Source organism: Salmo salar, chromosome ssa10, assembly GCF_905237065.1.
Source record: "Salmo salar chromosome ssa10, Ssal_v3.1, whole genome shotgun sequence".
NCBI classification, from domain to species: Eukaryota; Metazoa; Chordata; class Actinopteri; order Salmoniformes; family Salmonidae; genus Salmo; species Salmo salar.
In genome coordinates, this window is record NC_059451.1 from 62,954,652 (window position 1) to 62,967,335 (window position 12,684).

General features: G+C 43.7%; 1 protein-coding gene across 4 annotated transcripts in view; it reads left to right on the forward strand.

Annotated features, from left to right (window-relative positions):
* The window catches only part of peak1 (pseudopodium-enriched atypical kinase 1), a 298,688-nt gene that overhangs the window by 129,772 nt on the left and 156,232 nt on the right, over positions 1 to 12,684 (forward strand). The window lies entirely within an intron of this gene.

Sequence of the window (12,684 nt, forward strand, 5' to 3'; positions counted from 1 at the left end):
ATTATGATTTTAAAAAAAATCTTGGATGCAACGTTATATATATATCATAATAATATTATGTGCCATTTAGCATACACTTTTGTCCAAAGCGACTTAGTAATGCGTGCATGCATTTTACGTACTGGTGGACCCGGGAATTGAACCCACTATATGGGCCGCGCTCTACCAACTGAGCTGTTTCTGTCATCTCCAGTTGTTAGCCATTTCACCATTCAGACGTCTTCTTCACTTGAAGGAGCCTGCACTGAGCACTCCTGGTATAATAAAGGGATTTTCTCAGGAGATTGGAACTGTCTACGCTTCAAAGGGCAGGGAGGGAGAGAATGTTGCCTGGAGCAAGATTATAGCTGAAAGCCGGCCGTATCAGGGGAGATGATTAATTTGTTAGGGTTTTTCAGCATCCGCTTGAATGAAATCCCATGGATTGGTATTATCTTGTGTTGGTAGTCTATCTTGGCTCTGTTCGAGCACCACCAAGCACAGCGGAACAGTCACAAAATTAAGCGCAAACTTATTTTTTCTGTTCGTGTAATTTTACTGTGCTGATCCACTAGATGCTTGATTTTCAGTTCTTTCTATGCAGGTTTGGGGTGAATTATGTCCCAAGAGTTTGCTTTTAATGTTGGATTAAAATGAAAAGGTCAGGGCCTGTATTCATAAAGCGTGTCATGCCCGAAAACAGTGCACAGATACCAGCCATTTGAGTGATGCTATCTCTGGTCTGGCTTGATGAATGGAAGGTGTCACTATGGAGCAGTAAACCTGGAGAATTTGTCAAATGATGGCATCGCTTGTCCTCGTTGAGGAATGATGAGTCATGAAAGGGCTGGTGGCTACTCTGATGCTGGCTGGAATATTATATGACCAGTCGCTGCATGGGAACCATTGCTTTATAGATTGATTTTGAAATTATTGTGTAATTAACTGTGTGATTTTTCACAGCAGAGAATTGGAGTGTGAATTGAATAGTGCCCAAAGGCGCTTGTATTACAAAAAACTTGCACTGGCTCTGTGCACACTCACTGGACTCTACTCACACATGACACTCCTATACACACACACATGCATATTGATGCCACACCAACTCACACTCTTCACATACAGTGCTGCTACTCTGTTTATTATCTATCCTGATTGCCGAGACACTTCCCACTAACTACACTACCGTTCAAAAGTTTGGGGTCACTTAGAAATGTCCTTGTTTTTGAAAGAAAAGCAAAAAATATTCTCCATTAAAATAACATCAAATTGATCAGAAATACAGTGTAGACATTTAATGTTGTAAATGACTATTGTAGCTGGAAACTGCATGTTTTTTCTGGATTATCTACAGTGGGGAGAACAGGTATTTGATACACTGCCGATTTTGCAGGTTTTCCTACTTACAAAGCATGTAGAGGTCTGTAATTTTTATCATAGGTACACTTCAACTGTGAGAGACGGAATCTAAAACAAAAATCCAGAAAATTACAAATGTACAGAAACCTGTTTGCAATTACAGAGATCATGCGTTTCCTGTAGTTCTTGACCAGGTTTGCACACACTGCAGCAGGGATTTTGGCCCACTCCTCAATACAGACCTTCTCCAGATCCTTCGGGTTTCGGGGCTGTCGCTGGGCAATACGGACTTTCAGCTCCCTCCAAAGATTTTCTATTGGGTTCAAGTCTGGAGACTGGCTAGGCCACTCCAGGACCTTGAGATGCTTCTTACGGAGCCACTCCTTAGTTGCCCTGGCTGTGTGTTTTGGGTCGTTGTCATGCTGGAAGACCCAGCCACGACCCATCTTCAATGCTCTTACTGAGGGATGGAGGTTGTTGGCCAAGATCTCGCGATACATGGCCCCATCCATCCTCCCCTCAATACGGTGCAGTCGTCCTGTCCCCTTTGCAGAAAAGCATCCCCAAAGAATGTTTCCACCTCCATGCTTCACAGTTGGGATGGTGTTCTTGGGGTTGTACTCATCCTTCCTCCAAACATGGCGAGTGGAGTTTAGTCCAAAAAGCTCTATTTTTGTCTCATCAGACCACATGACCTTCTCCCATTCCTCCTCTGGATCATCCAGATAGTCATTGGCAAACTTCAGACGGGCCTGGACATGCGCTGGCTTGAGCAGGGGGACCTTGCGTGTGCTGCAGGATTCTAATCCATGACGGCGTAGTGTGTTACTAATGATTTTCTTTGAGACTGTGGTCCCAGCCCTCTTCAGGTCATTGACCAGGTCCTGCCGTGTAGTTCTGGGCTGATCCCTCACCTTCCTCATGATCATTGATGCCCCACGAGGTGAGATCTTGCATGGAGCCCCAGACCGAGGGTGATTGACCGTCATCTTGAACTTCTTCCATTTTCTAATAATTGCACCAACAGTTGTTGCCTTCTCACCAAGCTGCTTGCCTATTGTCCTGTAGCCCATCCCAGCCTTGTGCAGGTCTAGAATTCTATCCCTGATGTCCTTACACAGCTCTCTGGTCTTGGCCATTGTGGAGAGGTTGGAGTTTGTTTGATTGAGTGTGTGGACAGGTGTCTTTCATACAGGTAACGAGTTCAAACAGGTGCAGTTAATACAGGTAATGAGTGGAGAACATGAGGGCTTCTTAAAGAAAAACTAACAGGTCTGTGAGAGCCGGAATTGTTACTGGTTGGTAGGTGATGAAATACTTATGTCATGCAATAAAATGCAAATGAATTACTTAAAAATCATACAATGTGATTTTCTGGATTTTTGTTTTAGATTCCGTCTCTCACGGTTGAAGTGTACCTATGATAAAAATTACAGACCTCTACATGCTTTGTAAGTAGGAAACACTGCCGATTTTGCAGGTTATCAAATACTTGTTCTCCCCACTGTATATAGGCGTACAGAGGCCCATTATCAGCAACCATCACTCCTGTGTTCCAATGGCATGTTGTGTTAGCTAATCCAAGTTTATCATTTTTAAAAGGCTAATTGATCATTACCCTTTTGCAATTATGTCAGGACAGCTGAAAACTGTTTTACTGATTAAAAAAGCAATACAACTGGCCTTTAGACTAGTTGAGTATCTGGAGCATCAGCATTTGTGGGTTCGATTACAGGTTACAAATAACTTTTTTCTGAAAAGCATCAGTCTATTCTTGTTCTGAGAAATGAAGGCTATTCCATGTGAGAAATTGCCAAGAAACTGAAGATCTGGTACAATGCTGTGTACCACTCCCTAAACAGAACAGCGCAAACTGGCTCTAACCAGAATAAGAAAGAGTGGGAGGCCCTGGTGCACAACTGAGCAAGAGGACAAGTACATTAGTGTCTAGTTTGAGAAACAGACGCCTCACAAATCCTCAACTGGCAGCTTCATTAAATAGTACCTGCAAAACACCAGTCAACGACAACAGTGAAGAGGTGACTCCGGGATGCTGGCATTCTAGACAGAGTTGCAAAAATAAAATATTAAAATGGGCAAAAGAACACAAACACTGGACAAAAGACATTTTCCAAAGTTATACAATTATTGCTGTCTGTTCCGAAAATAATAAAATAATCCAGAATAGATTTCTGCACCATTAGTAGGCCCATCATTTCAAAATCAAATGGTATTAGTCACATGCGCCGAATACAAAGGTGTAAACCTTAGAGTGAAATGCTTACTTACGAGCCCCTAACCAACAATGCAGTTAAAACAAAAAAAGATAAAAATAACAAGTAATTAATAAACAATTAAAGAGCAGCAGTAAAATAACAGCAAGACAATATACAGGTGGGTACCGATACAGAGTCAATGTGCAGGGGCACATTTGATTAGGTGTTCAGGAGTCTTATGGCTTCAGGGTAGAAGCTGTTTAGAGGCCTCTTGGACCTAGACTTTGTACTCCGGTACTGCTTGCTGTGCAGTAGCAGAGACCAGTCTATGACTAGGGTGGCTGGAGTCTTTGACCATTTTTTAGGGCCTTCCTCTGACACCGCCTGGTATAGAGGTCTTGGGTGGCAGGGAGCTTGGTCCTGGGCCTTTTGCACTACCTCTGTAGTGCCTTGCGGTCGGAGACTGAGCATTTGCCATACCAGGCGGTGATGCAACCTGTCAGGATGCTCTCGGTGGTGCAGCTGTAGAACCTTTTGAGGATCTGAGGACCCATGCCAAATCTTTTCAGTCTCCTGCGGGGGAATAGGTTTTGTTGTGCCCTCTTCACGACTGTCTTGGACCATGTTAGTTTGTTGGTGATGTGGACACCAAGGAACTTGAAGCTCTCAACCTGCTCCACTGCAGCCCCGTAGATGAGAATGGGGGCGTGCTCGGTCCTCTTTTTCTTGTAGTCCACAATCATTTCACGTTGAGGGAGAGGTTGTTGTCCTGGCACCACGCCGCCAGGTCTCTGACCTCCTCCCTATAGGCTGGCTTGTCGTCGTCGGTGATTAGGCACACCTCTGTTGTGTCATCGGCAAACTTAATGATGGTTTTGGAGTTGTGCCTAGCCGTGCAGTCATGAGTGAACAGGGAGTACAAGAGAGGGGCTGAGCACGCACCCCTGAGGGGCTCCTGTGTTGAAGATCAGCGTGGCAGATGTGTTGTTACCTACCCTTACTACCTGGGGGAGGCCCGTCAGGAAGTCCAGGATCCAGTTGCAGAGGGAGGTGTTTAGTCCCAGGGTCCTTAGTTTATTGATGAGCTTTGAGGGCACTATGGTGTTGAACGCTGAGCTGTAGTCAATGAATAGCATTCTCACATAGGTGTTCCTTTTGTCCAGGTGGGAAAGGGCAGTGTGGAGTGCAATAGAGATTGTGTCATCTGTGGATCTTTTGGGGCGGTATGCAAATTGGGGTGGGTCTAGAGTTTCTGGGATAATGGTGTTGATTTGAGCCATGACCAGCCTTTCAAAGCACTTCATGGCTACAGACGTGAGTGCTACGGGTCGGTTGTCATTTAGGCAGGTTACCTTAGTGTTCTTGGGCACAGGCACTATGGTGGTGTGCTTAATACATGTAGGAATTACAGACTCAGACAGGGAGAGGTTGAAAATGTCAGTGAAGACACTTGCCAGTTGGTCAGTGCATGCTTGCAGTACACATCCTAGTAATCCGTCTGGCCCTGCGGCCTTGTGAATTTAGCCACGGATCAATAACTTAAAAAAAATTGCCTAGATGTGGATTGTGTGTAGATCAATAACTAGGAATAGGCTACAGTTGGGAATGTGCGGCAAATCTACAGTGAACAGCATGCAGACAAAACAGGCCTTTTGCAATATTTTAAATATAATCGTTGGAAGACACAGGTTGGAAAGCAAAGTGCATTTTACTCTAATCTGTCTGGTGCATGCTAGCAAAATATTTTAGCACCAAATAGGCCTATTGAGCGAACATTGTTTTACAAAGTAAAACTCGAGAGTTATGCTTTTGGTACAAGAGCATTGGCCATCGCCAGCAAGTGAGCTGCTCGTGATTGGGTGAGTCAGTGAAACTGGAAAGCCTTTTTTTTAGACTGTAATTTCCACCTCATATTGTACAGTGTGTGTGTCGCCGCACACCGAGGCCTAGGCTATTGATGGATTCCAGACGAGGTTGTTTTTTTACATCTCAGATTTCAGTGTCAAAGTAAACTGTAATTTCCAAAAATTTGTGCTGTATTAATAAACATTCTGCCAAAGTCTCCAGTCATGTAAAGTGAATTACAATTGTATGACCAGGATCCTAGGTTACTAAAAATGGTCCCCATGTGTGCAACTTCTGTAACCGTCTCTACTCTACTGCTCTATGCCACTACACAAAAGCGATTTATATGCATGCAATGATAAAATGTATAAATCATGCGTTCCGGTACCTCAGAGCTCCCCAGGTCACCCCCCCCCCCTCTCATGCTCACATTTTGTTCCGGCACCTTGATTTACAAATTTAAGCACTGAACACAGGTAGTCTAGACTCTAGCTAACCAACAAATACTAAAATATCCACACAAGCCACTAGCCAGCCAGCCATATACTGTATCATGAGTTAAAAGGTTATTGATATTAGGCTATATTAAGAAGTTATTATTTAAGATTAATCACAATCAGTAAAAAAGAAATTGAGCTAGCTAACTAGCAGATTTACATAAATCATCAACATCAATGATCAGCTAATAGCCTACCCTAGTTCCCCAATGATTGACATTTATTTAGGAGGCACTGTAACTAGCTTTATAACAATTTGTGATGAGTGAGTGTGTTGCAGAAATAAATATGCCTATGCAACAAAAAAAACATTCGCTGCAGAGGCAGTTACTGTGTTATGAATTTCAAGATAAACTCAGTAAAAAAAGAAACTCCCCTTTTTCAGGACCCTGTCTTTCAAAGATAATTTGTAAAAATCCAAATAACTTCACAGATCTTCATTGTAAAGGGTTTAAATACTGTTTCCCATGTATAATGGACCATAAACGATTAATGAACATGTACCTGTGGAACGGTCATTAAGACACTAACAGGTAATTAAGGTCACAGTTATGAAAACTTAGGACACTAAAGAGGCCTTTCTACTGACTCAGAAAAACACTAAAAGAAAGATGCCCAGGGTCCCTACTCATCTGCGTGAACGTGCCTTAGGCATGCTGCAAGGAGGCATGAGGACTGCAGATGTGGCCAGGGCAATAAATTGCAATGTCTGTACTGTGAGATTCCTAAGACAGCGCTACAGGGAGACAGGACGGACACCTGATTGTCCTCGCAGTGGCAGACTACGTGTAACAACTGCACAGGATCGGTACATCCGAACATCACACCTGCAGGACAGGTACAGGATGGCAACAACTACGCCAGGAAAGCACAATCCCTCCATCAGTGCTCAGACTGTCCGCAATAGGCTGAGAGAGGCTGGACTGAGGGCTTGAAGGCCTGTTGTAAGGCAGGTCCTCACCAGATATCACCGGCAACAACGTCGCCTATGGGCGCAAACCTACCATCGCTGGACCAGACAGGACTGGCAAAAAAATGCTCTGCACTGACGAGTCGCGGTTTTGACTCACCAGGGGTGATGGTTGGATTCGCGTTTTCTCATCGAAGGAATGAGCGTTACACCGAGGCCTGTACTCTGGAGCGGATCGATATGGAGGTGGAGGGTGCGTCATGGTCTGGGGCGGTGTGTCACAGCATCATCGGACTGAGCTTGTTGTCATTGCAGGCAATCTCAACACTGTGCGTTACAGGGAAGACATCCTCCTCCCTCATGTGGTACCTTTCCTGCAGGCTCATCCTGACATGACCCTCCAGCATGACAATGTCACCAGCCCTACTGCTTGTTCTGTGTGTGATTTCCTGCAAGACAGGAATGTCAGTGTTCTGCCATGGCCAGCGAAGAGCCCGCATCTCAATCCCATTGAGCACATCTGGGACCTGTTGGATCGGAGGGTGAGGGCTAGGGCCATTCCCCCCAGAAATGTATGGGAACTTGCAGGTGCCTTGGTGGAAGAGGGGGATAACATCTTACAGCAAGAACGGGCAAATCTGGTGCAGTCCATGAGGAGGAGATGCACTGCAGTACTTAATGCAGCTGGTGGCCACACCAGATACTCACTGTTACTTTTGATTTTGACTCTCTCCCCCCCCCTTTTGTTCAGGGCCACATTATTCAATTTCTGTTAGTCACATGTCTGCGGAACTTTCTTTCAGTTTGTTTCAGTTGTTGAATCTTATGTTCATAGAAATATTTACACATGTTAAGTTTGCTGAAAATAAAGGCAGTTGACAGTGAGAGGACGTTTCTTTTTTTTGCCGAGTTCTTTAATTATGAAAGTTTTTTTTCAGGGGGGGATATTGTATGATTCAAGTTGACATCGGCTCTACAGGTCTCTATGAGCAAACCCTGAATATTGACCCACTTGCGGTCCTCAGAAGAAGTATTCAGGTCCCCACAAACCATCATGACCCCGCAAACGACCTAAACAAACCACAACGATTAACCAGACAACCTCTTATCTTACACAATTTTGTATTTTTTGACTGTAATCACATTTGTTTGGCCAAAGGCATGTCCAAATCTTTTTACAACTCACTCCTGCTCCTGTATAGTTGATGGCAGTTCCACTATAGCTGAAATGAAATGTAGATTGACTTTGATATTGAGTCCCTTTCCAACAGCTTTCCAGCTAAGAGAAACACTAAGCTGTCTGCCAGTCTGTGGGAGTGTTAAATAACACCCAGGGCCACCCACACTGTGGACAATCACTGAAGGGTTTCACTGCAACAACACTTTCCTCTGCCATTAAACACCCAGACTGACCACACAGACAGACAGACAGACACACACATCATTGGCACCATCTCCCTGCTGTTTCACACCCTTGCTGTTGGTGCTACCAAAAGGACTGTGGGTGGCAATCCATTGACTTGAAACAAGGACTGACCACATGTCTAAAACCCACACACATAATCATAGACTTTCATTCACACTGTACGCTGAATGTGCCCATCTGTGGACTTTTCTATCATTTGGTTACCTTGGTTAAAGCTTGACAATGCTAATTTAGACTGATGTCAACACCCGCGGTGCTATAACATGCCAACCTAAGACTACTGATGTACAGTAAGCATTTGAAGGATTCTATATGTAGTCTAAATCAATGTGTTACACACTTATCATATGGTCTTTTATAGTGGCTTTGTAAATTAGTTGTTGCTAGCCATTATGTATTCCCATCCAAGGTTGCAATATGTTACTCTGTTAACCATGCGGCACCATCCTCCTTATCCTTCTCTCCTTCCCTCCTCTGTTGGCCTAGCACTGCTTTGTCTCGTGTGATGGATCTGAACTTACCACGTGGTGACATTTCGAGTCTTGCTCTCTGGTTAGCCTCTCTCCCAGTCCTGTTAATGAGAGTGAGAAACATCTGGGTAGCATTCCAAATGGCTCCCTATTCCCTACTTAGTGCACTTGATAAGGAGTAGGGTGTGTCGCTCAGGTGAGACGATTCGCTAACTTGTAAGACACCATCTCCCTGTAGCGCTCATTGATACCAACCTAACCCCACACGGACTTGGTTGCAACTTGCTTCAGCTCAGCACAGATACAAATTTGCATGTTTGCATTGTCTTTACGTTTGTCTTTGTTTGGTTTTGTAGAAAGAGGGCTTTTCAAGAGAGCCAGAACTTCTAGAGCGCTACCTTTTATAAACAAATCAGAGGCTTTCATGCTGCAAAGCCATGGGCAATTCCTATTCTGTAATCAACATTACTTTTCACAGTTGGGCATTTCCATGTAAAGGACCCATGAGCAGGAATATGTGAGGTGCCCCCCTGGACTCTGTGCAAACTGTAAACCGCATATCCTAAGGCCACATTTATTGTAGCTGGGGATTTAATAATGGACATCTGAGGAAAACGCTACTGAAGTTCTATCAACACATCTCATGTGCTAATCGTGCAGGACTCTGGACCATTGCTACTCCCCCCTCTGGGATGGCTACAAGGCTCTCCCCCGCCTTCCCTTCGGCAAATCTGATCACGCCTCCAAACTTAACCTCTCTGGGCAAACGTCCCACCCTAGTCAACAGCCAGTGGAATCCCGTGGCGCGATATTCAAATACCTTAGAAATGCTATTACTTCAATTTCTCAAACATATGACTATTTTACACCATTTGAAAGATAAGACTCTCCTTTATCTAACCACACTGTCCGATTTCAAAAAGGCTTTACAACGAAAGCAAAACATTAGATTATGTCAGCAGAGTACCCAGCCAGAAATAATCAGACACCCATTTTTCAAACCTAGCATATAATGTCACAAAAACCAAAACCACAGCTAAATGCAGCACTAACCTTTGATGATCTTCATCAGATGACACTCCTAGGACATTATGTTATACAATACATGCATGTTTTGTTCAATCAAGTTCATATTTATATCAAAAACCAGCTTTTTACATTAGCATGTGACTAGCATGTGACTAGCATTCCCACCGAACACTTCCGGTGAATTTACTAAATTACTCATGATAAACGTTCACAAAAAACATAACAATTATTTTAAGAATTATAGATACAGAACTCCTTTATGCAATTGCGGTGTCAGATTTTAAAATAGCTTTTCGGCGAAAGCACATTTTGCAATATTCTGAGTAGATAGCTCGGCCATCACAGGCTAGCTAATTTGACACCCACCAAGTTTGGTGCTCACTAAACTCAGAATTACTATAAGAAAAATTGGATTACCTTTGCTGTTCTTCGTCAGAATGCACTCCCAGGACTTCTACTTCAACAACAAATGTTGTTTTGGTTCCAAATAATCCATAGTTATATTCAAGTAGCTCCGTTTTGTTCGTGCGTTCTGGTCACTATCCGAAGGGTGACGCGCGAGCGCATTTCGTGATAAAAATTTTTCAAAATATTCCATTACCGTACTTCGAAGCATGTCAAACGCTGTTTAAAATCAATTTTTATGCTATTTTTCTCGTAAAATAGCGATAATATTCCAACCGGGCGACGTTGTATTCATTCAAAGGCTGAAAGAAAAAAAAATGTAATTCTCGTGAATGCGCCTCTGTCTCACTGTTCCCAGGCTGACCACTAACAAATGATCCTGCTGTTCTTCGCCCAGAGACAGCAGACACCCCATTACACTTTCTGGCGCCTTCTGAGAGCCAATGGAAGCCTTAGAAAATGTCATGTTACAGCACAGATGCTGTATTTTCGATAGAGATGCTACAGAAGGACAACAAATTGTCAGACAGGGCACTTCCTGTATAGAATCTTCTCAGGTTTTGGCCTGCCATATGAGTTCTGTTATACTCACAGACACCATTCAAACAGTTTTAGAGACTTTAGAGTGTTTTCTATCCAAATCTACTAATTATATGCATATTCTAGTTTCTGGGCAGGAGTAGTAACCAGATTAAATCGTTTTTTTTTTTTATCCGACCGTGAAAATACTGCCCGCTATCCCAAACAGGTTAAAAACATCCACACGCCTGCAAGGACACACGCGCACACACACACACACACACACACATGCAATTCCATACTGGTGATGTTATGCTAATGCTGCTCTGCCTACGGCTCCTAACCTTCCCACTCTACTTCTTTTATGGGAAAGAAAGAAATAACTCTCCGCTGAAAAGGACTTTTCTCTTTCCTTAATAGTGCATTAAACCCACGTATCAAAAGCTATGTATACAGTGCATTCAGAAAGTATTCAGACCCCTTGACTTTTTCCACATTTTGCTATGTTACAGCCTTACTCTAAAATTGATTAAATTACATTTTTTCCTCATCAGTCTGCACACAATACCTCATAATGACAATGCGAAAACAGGTTTATAGAAATGTTTTCACATTTATTTAAAATTAAAAAACAGATACCTTATTTACAAAAGTATTCACACCCTTTGCTATGAGACTCGAAATTGAGCTTCGGTGCAGTTTCCATTGAAATTCCTTGACGTTTATACAACTTGATTGGAGTCCACCTGTGGTAAATTCTATTTATTGGACATGATTTGGAAAGGCACACGTGTCTGTATAAGGTCAGAGCAAAAACCAAGCCAAGAGGTTGAAGGAATTTTCCGTAGAGCTCCGAGACAGGATTGTGTTGAGGCACAGATCTAGGGAAGGGTACCAAAAAAATTATGCAGCATTGCAAGCCCCCAAGAACACAGTGGCCTCGCATCATTCTTAAGTGGAAGAAGTTTGGAACCACCAAGACTCTTCTTAGAGCTGGCCACCCGTCCAAACTGAGCAATCGGGGGAGAAAGGCCTTGGTCAGGGAGGTGACCAAGAACCCAACGGTCACTCTGACAGAGCTCTGGAGTTCCTCTGTGGAGAGGGGAGAACCTTCAAGAAGGACAATCTCTGCAGCACTCCACCAATCAGGCCTTCATGGTAGAGTGGCCAGAAGGAAGCCACTCCTCAGTAAAAGGCACATGACAGCCCAATTGGAGTTTGTCAAAAGGCACCTAAAGGACTCTCAGACCATGAGAAACCAAGATTGAACTCTTTGGCCTGAATGCCAAGCGTCACATCTGGAGGAAACTTGGCACCATACCTACGGTGAAACGTGGTGGTGGCAGCATTATGCTCTAGTGATGTCTTTCAGCGGCAGGGACCGGGAGACGACCGTAATTTCCGGGCTATAAACCGCAACTTTTTTCCCACGCTTTGAACCTCGCGGCTTAAACAATGACATGGCTAATATATGGATTTTTCCCACTTTCATTTTTTTTTAAAGGAGATAAATTCAGTGGTTTCAGTGCACGGAGGAAGAAGATAGTGACCAATGACTTTCTTGGTAGGCTAATGTTTACTGCAAATTTTTTGTTACAAGCCGTGTTTCGTTAAAGCTTATTTATTTTTGTTACAAGCCGTGTTTCGTTAAAGCCTGTGTAAAGTTAATTTGTTTCAATGTACCGGTAGGCACCTGCGGCTTATTTATGTTCAAAATATATATATTTTTTAAATTCAGTGGGTGCGGCTTATATTCAGGTGCGCTCAATAGTCCGGAAATTACGGTAGTCAGGATTTAGGGAAAGACTATTTCGATCTTGTCTCATCGCTGCAACTCCCCAAATGGCTCGGGAGGCGAAGCTCGAGTTATGCGTCCTCCAAAGCATGACCCGCCAAACTGCGCTTCTTAACACCCGCCTGCTTAACCTGGAAGCCAGCCGCATCAATGTGTCGGAGGAAACCCCTTTCACCTGACGACCGAGGTCAGCCTGCAGGCGCCCGGCCCGCCACAAAGAGTCGCTCCAGAGCA